Source organism: Zonotrichia leucophrys, chromosome 2, assembly GCF_028769735.1.
Source record: "Zonotrichia leucophrys gambelii isolate GWCS_2022_RI chromosome 2, RI_Zleu_2.0, whole genome shotgun sequence".
Lineage (NCBI taxonomy): Eukaryota > Metazoa > Chordata > Aves > Passeriformes > Passerellidae > Zonotrichia > Zonotrichia leucophrys.
The window spans coordinates 107,803,659-107,816,069 of NC_088171.1; the positions used below are offsets into that span (position 1 = coordinate 107,803,659).

The 12,411-nt window shown below is 44.3% G+C and overlaps 1 protein-coding gene across 2 annotated transcripts in view; it reads right to left on the reverse strand.

The window, feature by feature from the left end:
• Nucleotides 1–10,535, reverse strand: part of KCTD1 (potassium channel tetramerization domain containing 1) — a 100,320-nt gene extending 89,785 nt beyond the window's left edge. Inside the window, exon 1 of one of the 2 annotated variants that reach the window (XM_064706013.1) lies at nt 10,476–10,535. The gene's annotated coding sequence lies outside the window, so the exon portion shown is untranslated. Of the gene's footprint in view, nt 1–10,355; nt 10,364–10,475 lie in introns of those variants that run through there. The other variant, XM_064706016.1, reaches the window with a different exon arrangement.
• Between the last annotated feature and the right edge of the window lie 1,876 nt (nt 10,536–12,411).

Genomic DNA, 12,411 nt, shown 5'->3' on the forward strand with positions numbered 1-12,411 from the left:
TGGATCCAGTGCCATCCCAGTTCCCTTCTCTGCAGGTGAGCACAGCAGCCAGGGGGGAGCTGTGCATCCTTCAAACCCCATTGCCAGTTTGGGCATCCCAGGCGCACAGCAGGGCACAAATGTCACTGCACATGGTGCAGGCCACTTCAGAGAGAGCGTCATCAACTTCAGAGAGTGTCATCAACTTCAGCATGGTGGGGTGGGCCCTACTTGGCTATCAATGGGACAGAAGTCAATGGAAAAAGTCTCTTTCCTGATGCAAGTGCAGGACTGACACCTTTACAGAGAATAAGCAGTAATCTCCAGCTTTATATTAAGTCCTCTGTGGCCATGGCAATATGACAACACTACATTCACTGGAATTCAGCTTTGAAAGGTGCTGCACAAAAGAAAACAACAGCACCACCATACTTTTTAGGAGAAAACTAAAAAAGATTTTTTTTTTTTTTGAAACTGACCCTTGGCAGCCTGTTTAAAAGAGCTTGAAACTATCTGAACTACACAAGAAGGAAAAAAAAAAAGAAGAAAGAAAAACATGCCCACAAGGGCTGAAAAATCACTTCAGTAATAGATGGCTTTTAACTTTACATCAGAAAATGTTTGGCAGGCATAATTTTAAAGTGTTAGGAAAATGTGTGTGATGACTGTTTGGGTGAAAGAGCAAATGTAGTCCACAGTGAGATTTATCAAATGTTCACATAAGCAATCAGAATCTGGCAGGGCCAGCCGCCCGTGGAGAGGCACAAAGAGGATCACAGATCTAAACTTTGAAAATTTAATGAAGCCCACTGACTTCTCACAGGAAGATTTTTTGAGCATGTTCATGTGTCCTGGGAATGCTAGTGAGCAGAAGGCTATGACAAAATGCCAGCTATAAGGCATAAGGGAAACAAAGCACTGCAAACCCCACCAAAATCAAACCATCCTTTTTCTTTTTTAAAGCTGCAAATATTCTTGATGTCTCAACACCCCTGAACATCCTTATGTGTTATCCTCAATCACACAAACAAGGCTATCGACCTGAATGGGGTTATCAGGAGTCTTCCAGGATTGGCCTCTTTTCACAGAGACCACAAGAGCACCAAATTTCCTGGGGCTTGCACAGGAATATGTACAGAGGCTTGAGCTCCAGTGGAAGGAGCAGACAGTGCTGTCTGGGGGCTTCATGAAAGCAGGAGCTGACTATCTGTTTACAAAGGGAAAGAGGGACATCAAGGCAAAAAAAAAAAAAAAAAAAAAAGGAGCTATGGGGCTAGGGGGGAAACAAACAGACAAAAAAAAATCAGTGTAAAGAACAATGTAGTTTTCCTTAGTTTTATGCTACAAATGTCAAAGCAGCTTGCTTTTGTCATTCTGCTGGAATAGCATCCTATCAAAGTGTATTTTTCCAGCATCTTTTGTGGCACAAGAAGATTTTAAAAGAAAGGTTTTATAGTTCAGACACCTCATAGATCTCTCCTCCCACTGCTTGACGCATGACCTTTTTGCAGCGAGCGATGACACTTGGGAAGGTGTGTACTGGGGAGATTCCTTGGAGTGTGGGGCTGTGACAGCCCCATGTACACCCATCCAGAATGCTCCTGGCTCCTGTGTGCCAGAAACGAGGCACCGAATGCCACACCCAGGCAGCAAGGTGTCCAGACCTGATGTGGGCTTTTGGAGAGTGACAGAGGTGCTAAAAATATGTAACAGCCAGGCCCTGCTGTAAACGTCAGAGGAGGGAACCAGATGGGTGAGTCTCATGCTCCTTGTAAGAGCCTCGACAGGTTGTGGATAATTAGTTTGTGTAGACTGGAGGCAAGCCAGCAATACCTTGGTCCAGATCCCACACGTGGGAAGTATGAGTGGGAGCTGGGTGTACCTTGTGTCTCCCAGGAACACGCTGTGTCCTACATGTAAAAAGTCAGAATTCCATCCTGTTTTTCACTTTCGTCAGAACTGTGCTGACTTTCCAAGGATACATGAAAATCATATGTCTGTTTGGCCCAAATTGCCAGCAACTCATACTTTCCATACGAAGCTCACCATAAAATAACAAAAAAGAAATTACTTAATTGAATATGTTTGGAACCTAATATCAGAGGAGCGTAACAAATAGGAAACAGTCAAGCACCATACAATCAAAGAGTTAGGGAGAAGTTACAAATTTCAGCACACATGCAGCTGCCTTGTGGAAAAACAACTAAAACCACTACATTTAACATGGCTATGCATCTAGAATAATTTCCATCTAGACATGGAGAAACATTTAACATATTTTGCTTGAGATTTCCCTGTTGTATTTTCTGGAACTAAAAGGGAAACTGTGAAACTCTGCAGCCAAGTGATTAGTCTAAGGTCATAGGGCAGGAGATCTGGAAGAAGAAATTTGGAGTCTTAGTAATGTACTTTTACCACAATACAATCCTTCAGTCTCTTTCACACTGATGACTTTGGAACTAGCTTTAAAAGATCCAGTGAGAAGCAAGATGGGAGTGATAGATAGCTACACTAGATAGCCAAAGGCAACAAAAAAGATTAGAGACATGTGGGGGTATTTCTAAACAAAAAGATTAAAACCAGAACTATTTCATTTAGAAAGGAAAACAGTAAAAGATGATGGAATTGAGGTATATAAAATAATGAATGGTGTGAAGGAGAAATCAGATGCCCTTCATAAAACAAGAGGGCACCTAATGGAATTAAAAAAGGCATTAGCTTATAAATTAATAAGGATATCACTCCACAGCTTATCTCTCAGCAACCTGTGGAACTCTCAGTTGCAGGACATTGATGCAAGCACTTGAGGAAGACTAAAGAAAAAAGGAAACACTATATGCAGCCACTAATAAGCACAGATTTTTGAGTTAGAGAAAATGCTTCTTCAAAGACACAGTTCTCCCTGAAAGGACCACCTCTCTCTCTGAGAAAGAGGTAACAGTTTTATTCCTGACCAGAGTTCTTCCAAACAGGAACGCTCCTGCCTATTGGTTCCTCAAGACGTCTCTTCCTTGAAAAAGCATTACCAAGCCTCAGAAATTCAGTTTTCTGCTAATAGCAAAAATCACGTCCTCATTTTGCCTCCAGGAATCCCAAGCTATTTTTGTACCACAGAGGCCACTGCAAGGAAAAGCTGGAGGATATGAAGATTGCACTTTCTCATTTTGTCTCTCAGCTCACATCTGCAGCCATCTTGAACTCCACTGCTTCTTTCCCCCTTCTCCAGAGCCAAGTTGCACATACATGTAAGATTTCACCTGGATCTCGTCAGTGACCATCTCCCGAATGCCTAGAATAAACCCATTGGCCCCACAGGCTGGAGTCCTGCCTGCCCCAGCTCTCCCTTTTGACTCTGTTTGAATTCCTCCCTTGGACTTTCACCATTCTTCAAGGCTCTCCCCAACTTCCTTGCATCTGTGAGCTCCCTTTGATAACCAGGGTGTAAATTGTCCTCTGCCCATTTAGTCAGCCCTTTTCTCATTTTCTCCTGTAAGGGTCTCCAAGCCCTCACCTACAGCCACCAGCTGGGACAGCTGCCCTGCCGTCCATCACTCTGGGCCCTCTCCCATACAGGTGTTAACACGCCAGCCCTCCCAGATGTCTCAACTCCAGCTGTCCCTTGGTAACCACAGGAGGGGGTAAAATATAACTATAAATCTAAAAAACTATAAAACTTTTCTTAACCTATATACAGGCTATTTGTCTATTAATTGTGAGAGTCAATAATCACATTTCTCTTCATCTCCAGCCACCAGCTGGGATACTGCCCTGCCAACACTCTGGGCCCTCTCCCATACAGATGTTGAGCCTGCCAAACCCCTTTCCTGCCGTCCCACTTAGAGCAGAACAAGCTGCTGTAGATAAATGGAATCACACCTGCCTGTTAGTGGCAAGCCAGGAATGTCTGTTTACCTTGTGTGAGTGGTCCTTAGCGCATGGATTATCTCTCGTTAGTGTTTAGAAAGGATTGGGTGTAATGGGTACATAATGGGCTGCAGAAATGATAACGATCTGTGAATTATTCAGCACCGGTCCCTTGTGATGAACGGCCCATCAACCTCTGTTAGGGCAACTTAACTAAACCTCTTGGTTTGGTTTAGAAAGCATCCTGGGGAGACTCGCATCGGTATTTTAGCTAGAGACCCCATTCCATTCCCTAGGTGCTGGCGAACCGGGCGCTCCTCCCTCCTTCCCTTGGCAGCTCTGGGATCATGCTGATGGACCTGTATTCCCCTTGTGAGCACCTCTTCCACCTAATGCCGCTGCCAAGTTCAGTTCATGAAGGGAAATAAAGCTGTTTTAAGGCAAAGTGCTCTTAGGAAGCAAACTTGCAGCTGCTTCGGCTTGGCTTCTACCAGTTATTCAGAGTTGTTATACTCATCACCTGCCGCTCCTGCCCTCTGCTCTCCTGGCAACCCCGATGGCAGCAGCAGATATTATTAATTGTGGAATACTTGCAGTGCTCTGCTGCAGGAGAGGAGATGGTCCTGCCCCACCAGGATTTACAGACTGGACATGAAAGCAAAGTGGCGCGCTGAAAGTTGACTGGGTGACTGGATGATGGAGAGAATGTTTTTAAGTTAAGTTTGTAAGGAAGTAAGAAAAAGAAAAATGGGCTTTTTGCTCATGTTTCTTTGCTGAATCTCCTCTCTCCTTCTTACAGAATGTGTTGAAAATAAACTGAATGCCACTAAAGAAATCATAGGAAAACTGCATTAAAGGTTTAATTAGGAAAAATTGAAGAACTATAGAAAGAGAAATAGTTTTGCAGCTGGAATGAAAATAAACTAAGGATCCTATGTGAAGAGCAAATCAGAAATTCCTCCCATTGACAAAACTTATGCAAGATTTTCACTGATTATAAAAACAGATACTGATTTTTTTTTCTATGAAAAATTCTGTGTTTTAATTGTTTCTGTCAGTTGGCATTTTTCAAATTTCTACCTAAGGAACATTCAAAATAAATAGTGGGTTTTGGGTATGGAAATTGATTGTTGACACATGTATCTATATATACACACACATATATATATATATATATATAAATGTGTATATTCTTTAAAAAAAGCTAACTATTTTGTCCACTGACAGAAATGTTGATGAAAAAAACTTAGTCAGTCATAGCCTATTGGTCACAACCAAGGTCGCAGAGGTACCTTTTTGGAAATATTCTCCAAGTAGCCCAGGTTTAAAGGCATGCACAAAACAGAGTATTACCAAATGTAAGGTCTCACTTTAAATGCTGCATCTTCTAGATTATGCATCTGAAAGTGTTCTGGGAAACTATTGCCTAAACAGGCCCAGTTTATATCCACACTTTTTGTCATTTAGCTTGAATAGCTACTTCTCTCTGGGATTCACTACCTGTGTGACTTGAGAGGGAATTTTCACATCACTTTGCAGACTGCACATTGCTAAAAAGGACATTCAAGCCTTTTCTAATCTCCTTTCAAAAGACAGACTGTCCATTCCCCAGTCAACCTTCTAGCTGTGGTTCCAGCTCAAGCTCACTCTCCTCAAAGATGAATGCTTGGAGATGTGCACTGCACTATAGATTAAGTTCCACCTGTGACTTATGCAGAAATACTAACATTTCCTCCTGTCTGCTGGAGATATTTTGCCTGAGCCAACCTCCCATCATTTCTGCCTGATCCCATCCTGATGTGGCTTCAGAGATCACTAAAAGCTGACAGGTGAGGTCTGACAAAGACCAGTACAGCAGTTTTGTTCCCACACCAGCAGCCTGTTAGATAGAGGCAACCACAATCACAGTCAGAAGTGGGATCCACATGCCTGTGGCTCTGTCCTGCAAATCACCCTGAACTATGCCAGGGAAAATAAGGGAAAACCCATAGATGCCTATCCTGAACCTGAGGTTTGAGGCAGAACTGAGTCATAAATGCTGGCTGAGGGGAACAACCACAGATGTAAAGGTCTTGTCTGAGAATGAGAAGCAGAAAAAGCCATATTAACCTGTGTGAGACAGAACTCCTTTTCCTATCATCTTCAAGCAACCCTGCTGTTGAGAGGTGGTTTTTTTTCAGTTTGGGGGTATTTTTAAAGGCTTTTCCTTATCTGTAAGTGCACTGGGCAACGAAGACTAGTTGAGTAAAAGCCACTAAATAACTTGTCAGGGTGAGATGTCCTTTGTCCCAGCAAGCACTCCTAAACTCTGCATCCCTCACCCAGACTTCGGCTGCCTACAAACCACCTGCAAAGTCTGCACAAACCTGCCAACCACATCAAACCCTGACTTCCAGCGCCCGTGGGGGAAGGCAGCCAGCTGAGGAGCTGTCAGGAAGAGGTTATCAGGTGAGCCACTCGCTTCATAAACATGGGATTACAACTGAACTTTCTACAGCATCAGCTTTGGCTCATTTGGATATGGGATGTTGTTCATTTGATTACTGGATTAAGAGCATGATTGAAATGCACATTAGAGAAACCAAGATTATTAAAGCTACAGCATACATCATCAATATGGAATGTGCTAATGGCTTTCACTTCTAGATTTTTTTGAAGGTGTTATCAGCTAGGAAGATAGTAGCTACTCCCTTCTCCTGCCTAGACATTCTCTAAACATACATAATCAACCTAATCTCTGCCAGTAGAGAAAGAAGAGAAGAAATCTCTGCCTGCACGAGTAGTAAAGGTGGGCAAAATAAAAATGAAGATGTACAGTTTATATTTGTCTCCTTCTAAAATCAAACTTATTTCTTTAAAAAAAATGTATTCTATGGAAAGCAAGACAACAGAAATCTGTATTTTAACACAGAAAAACAAATTAATGCTTCGTGAAACAACACAGAAGTCAATGGCACTATACCAGAGATGAATTTTACCCAGGCTGTAAAAAGAAAACATAAATGCAACACAGACCAACAGAAAAGATTCCATTCAGAGTAAGAATTATGTTTCTGTCAGAAAAAAACCAACAACTAACTAAATTTATTTCCTGGAAGGAGATCCAACTTGGCTCTGCTGCAACAGCGTAAAAGGATCCAAAATAAGTAACAGCAGGCATCTCTGCTAAAATTTGCTTCTGATCAACATTATTTTTCCTCTGGTACAAGAGAAGAGTAGAACATGTTCTGCAAGTGAGGCACAGTAGTTTACTGCACAGAACATGAGAAAGGAGGCAAAAGCTCTGGCAGTTAAACCTCTGCTCAGCCAGGGAGCCAGTACAAGGTCTTAAACAAACCATATGCACTCTGTGGAGCTACTTCCCAACTAAATGCTCTCTATTTCAGACATATAAGCTCAAACTGGAGCAGGGGGAGGGGGTGGAATAGTCTTAATTACACCCAAATTCTGTGCCTGCTTCCCCACACATGGGGATGTCAGGTCAGACCCTCAATACAGCGATGTCAGCAGCACTTGAGGGAATGTCAGCTCCCTGAAGTACCAGCATCTTCCTAAATTCATCTGATGACATGAAACCAGGAACTTCATATTGTGCTTCAGTGGAGGCAGTTTGTATATACCAGCACACATTAACAGATGAAGAGTAAAGTACTGCAACCACAGTCTGCACATCTGTGTCTGCTTTATGGTATCCTGAAAATATTTCTAAAGTAGTTGGAATACAGAAAGCAGAAATTATCATTCCTTCCCAGCTAGGCTCATGTGAAATGCTATCTGACTGTGACTGGCAGATTTGGTATTTCGTTAATTGTGGGAGATCCCACTTTGAATAATGTACAAACATTTGTTATGATCAGTGAATATTTCCCTTCACATCGCATTTTCTCCATACATAAACTTACCATAATCCAATAAAGAGCAAGTCTTCTACATGCAGCCTTTCCACTCTGCAGGGGAAAGCCTGGTTGTTTTTTGCGAACAACGTCCATGCAATTTTTCATTTCTGCCTGAGTGAGATCTGCAATGAATGGAAGTTTTCCTCATGCAAAATCTTAGGGTGTTCTAAGGGTGTTCCAACATAAAACTGAAGGTTTCATTCAGAGACATCTAGCATGAAATGCTTCTCAGAATCCTGAGGAAAAAAACTGCACTAGACAGGAGGAAATCCTTAATTTAAAAAAACCCACAATATCAAAACCCAACCAGGGAACTACACTGAGGTGACATATGAAACTGTAACGGGGAAAAAAAAGAGAAGAATAATCAAAAGCCAACTGAATACTAAAGTTTCACAGTAATTTGTCTTCCAAAAGTGGATGTACACCAAATACTCTCCCTAAAATCTTGCATCTAATTCACTCATGGTCAAAATGGAACTTACATTAAGTCAGTGTTTCTAAGGGACAGAGGAACACATAAGGTCCAAACTCGACTTAAATCCAGAAGAATTCCACTGAAATCAATGGTTACAGCAGTGCAAATCAGCAAGAGATCTAAATCTGTCCTAGCTGATTCCAGATCTATCTTTTATTTGCTATATGGCTTCAGGCAAGTCAGTGACCTTCTTTTTATTTCTCAGTTTCTCCATCCGTAAAATGGTGATAATATTGTTGTAATACATAAAGATTGGGAGGACTAATTATTTCTCTAACACGGTCTGGATATGGAAATTTCTCAGGATCAATGATTTTAGTCACCTCCATCATATTTATTGACTCTTTATAATCTTAATACTTGGCTTTTTGCTTGCTTGCATGTTTCTCTTTTAAAAACCACAGGGCATTGCCTGGCATCCTTATTCAAGTTTTACGCTGTTTACTTCCATGGCAGGGTTCACATGAGAAAACCGAGTACAAAATTTGGAATTGGCCCCAACAACAAACGGGGAGGCTATTTCAAACAAAACTCATAAAACACTGCATGAAATTAATACAGTTTACCTTCGTTTTTCCAAGAGTGTGGTTTATTAACCGATGCCCAAACAACCAGGGCACAAACAAGAAAGTCGCAAGTCTTTCTTCACCCTTACTTGAACAAAGCACGCTGTGCTGGCATTTGAAGGGCCAGCCGGTTTTGTTCAAACAGTTAAAGCGAGGAAAAATAAATAATGAAGAACAACCCAACCTGAAAACACCCTCACGTCTGACAGCTCTGAGAGGGACCTCTAGCGTGTGCTAGAACATTTTGTGTTGTGCTTCGGGCGCAATTAATACACCAAAATCACCGCAGTCATTTTGAATAGGCAAAAAGAACTTTCGCCAAGCGCCTCCGACCCGCGGGGCCTGCATCCTTCCGCGGGCGCTGCTGAAACTACTAAACCGACACTTTTTTTTTCTTTTTTCCTTTTTTTTTCCCTTGCTTTTTTTTTTTTTTTTTTTTTTGTTCTTTCTTTTTGCCCGCTGCCCTCAGAGTGCACAAGGAGCCAACTTCCCCCGGTCACCCCGGAATTTCCCCATCCCCACGCCCGCAGCGCCCAGCCCCCTTCCGTCCACGGCCCCCGGGAGCTCGGGGGCAGCTGAAGCTGGAAAGTTGCGTTCCAGGCCCAGCTTTTCCTGCGGGCTCGTGGCCGGGAACAACAATTACGGGAGCCACCGGCCGCATCGCGCCCCCGCCCCCGCGCACCGGGCGCTGCCTGCGGGCACCGGGCGGCCCCTTCCCTCTTCCCTTCCCGGGAGCAGCCGCGCTACTCGGCAGCCCCCGCCGCCCAGAGAGCGAAGCGTTTCGCCCATCTTTAATTCCCCCGAACAGTCCGAGCACGCTCGGTGCCCGCGGGGCGCGCTCACATAAACTTGTACCGCGCTGATTGGAAACAGGCGGCGGGCGGCTTGCTTTCTTCTTCCTTTTTCTTTTTTAATTTTTTTTTAAATTTTTGGGTTTTTTTCTTCTTTTGCCGGCGGACCCGGCTCCCTTATCCGGGCCGGCGTCGGGCACAGGGGACGGGGCAGCGCTGCCGGTCCCGGGGGGCACCCGCGGTGCCGGCGCGGAGGGAGAACGCGGGGCCGCCCTTCGCTCCGCCGCCCCGGCAACAAAGGGCGCCGCGGGGCGCTCCGGAGGGGGCGCGGGCACGGGGGAAGGTGCCTCCCGCTCTCACAGACACACACACACAATGGCGGCCCCCTCCTGCAGCCCGGCGAGAACAATGCCGGGCGCGCAGCCCCAGCGCGGAAACACTCACGTTTAAATTGAACACATCCCCCCACCTTCCCTCCCGCCCCCGCCCCGCGCACACCGCCGCCGCCCGAGTCCCCCCATGGCAGCGGCGGCGGGGAAAGGAGGCGCCCCCCGCGCGGCCGCCTCCCTCCTTCCCTCCTTCCCGCTCCCTCCGTGCCGCCGCCCGCCTCCCCGCGGCGCTGCGCGGGGGCGCGGGTTGCGCGGGGGAGCGCGGCGGGCGAGGCGGCCGCGCCGCGTCCCCGCGCGGGGTGCGAGCGCCCGGCACATGCGTGGAAGCGAGAGGCGCCCGAGTCCCTCCGCACCCTCCGCTGCAAACAACAACAATCCCGAGCAGCCCTTACCTGGAACATCGGAGCCGCCAAAGTGTCCCTCTTTTTTTTTTTTTTTTTTCCTCTCCCCCCTTCCTTTTTTTTTTTTTCTTCCTTCCCCCCTTCTTTCTCCCCTTTCCCCCCACAACTCACACTTCCGATATTTCTCTCTCCCGGCAGCGGTCTGCTCTCCTCGCTACACCAGAGAGAAATGCAATAGCTTGGCTAAGGTAGACAGAGCAAAATACAGAGAATAGTTGCTCCAGGGCTTTGAAACCCCTCAAGGCAAGGATCAGGATACAATTAGCTCATGTCTCTACCTCCAGTCTGAATCAATCTCCGAAATAAAAGTTAAATTAAATTAACTGATCACACGGGCATAAAATTGATCTCCTTCGAAACGTGCATATAGAAAGATATATATATATATATCGCGTGTATATTTTTTCGCATTTTTTTGGTGGAAAAAACAGTCTCATTCCAGCCTACAACTTGCTTTTTACTCTCCTCTTGCACAGAAAAGCTGATTTTAATCGTTGTGATTAGTTTTGATGTAACGTTTCCGCGGGCGATTTCTGCAAATGGATGGAGTGTTTCTTTGCCAGAAGAGGGAAAAGCAGCAGATGATGATAATTATAAGGATTGTTGGTTGTTTCTTTCTTCCTTTCTGTCTCTCTCTTTCTTTTTATTTGTATTTAGCTCTGTCTCTTCACTTTCTCGAGTTGACCTGACATTGCCATTGCACTAAGGTCGCACAACTTGTTGATTAGGATCACCTCCCGTTTTGATCGAGGGATATGGGATAATTTGGCAGTGGAGCAACACATTTTCTGTTCCCTTGGCTATATAACTTCCCAAATGACGTGTATAAAAATAAGCACATGGAGTCTGCTTTGCCCCAGTCGAGTCTGAATCAATGCCTGGGGGTGATACACAAACTCATTTCAAATGTTCAACCATGCAGAATTGCAAAAAGATTGAAGGAGTTGCACTGCATTTTTAAAATTTTTCTGTATGTGTCTATCTATATTTATTTTTTTTTAAGCAGCAAAATTAAAATAAAACAAATCTGTGTAAGCAAATCCTGGAATTTACCACTTAGGTTCATGTGACATCTTTCCAAACGCTACTAACTTTCCTTCTCCAATTACCCAATTACAATGGAGCCTTGCCTTTTTCATTTTCTTTACCCTGCAGTTTGCAGCTGCCTTCTCCTGAAGACAACGAAACCGTAAATAGACAAATAATTTACAAATCTTATTCTTGGTCATTTTTCCCTTATTCCACCTTTATTTACCTCCCACGCCACTGTCTGTTGCTTTGTTTGAAGCCTCTGCGCAGAGAAGCTGTATTAATTTGTTGTTGTTGCTGTTAGAGTGGACTGTTTTGTCATAAACCCACGGGTCACCTCCCATTAGTGTCACATCCTCGCTGTATACTTTTGTGAAACGGTATGTTTCTAAGCACTTCACAGTCCATTAATTCAGGGACTTTACTGACATTTCTTAGGAGAAAGACCGGGCTAGGAGGCCAAAGCTGCCCAGTAAAGCCCCTGAATAGAACCAGTGTCCAGAGAATATCTGCAATTAGCTGCTTACGATACGTTTTTAGTATTTTAGAGAAAGTAATGCAAAATATAACAATCGTCTTTTCTCCTACGGCAGCTGCCGCAGCCTGAGGAATGACTAATTCTCTTGCTTAAAAACGCATCCAACGCAATGCATTCTTTTTGGTTTTCCTTTTTTCTTTAAGTGATAAGCCTAATAACATGGTAGGACTTCCCACGTAGGAATCTCTCACCATGTGCGAATGCTTTGTCATTCTGTTGTAACCAGAACAAATAGGTTAATTAACCAGGAATGGCTGACAGAAATTAAAAGGAAGAGCTGGAGTAATCGCACGCTTACGTGCCCCAAGAAACGTGGCTTCATCTTCAAGTTCTATTTTTAATATTTTTCCAAAAAGTAGCAGCGCACGAGAGGGAAAACTCCCCTCAGCCATATGCCCCTGCCCCAGCTGGGTTTGTATGAAACAGGATCATTGCAACCCTTACTAATGTTATGCAGCTTGAGCACAGTGATTTTAAAGT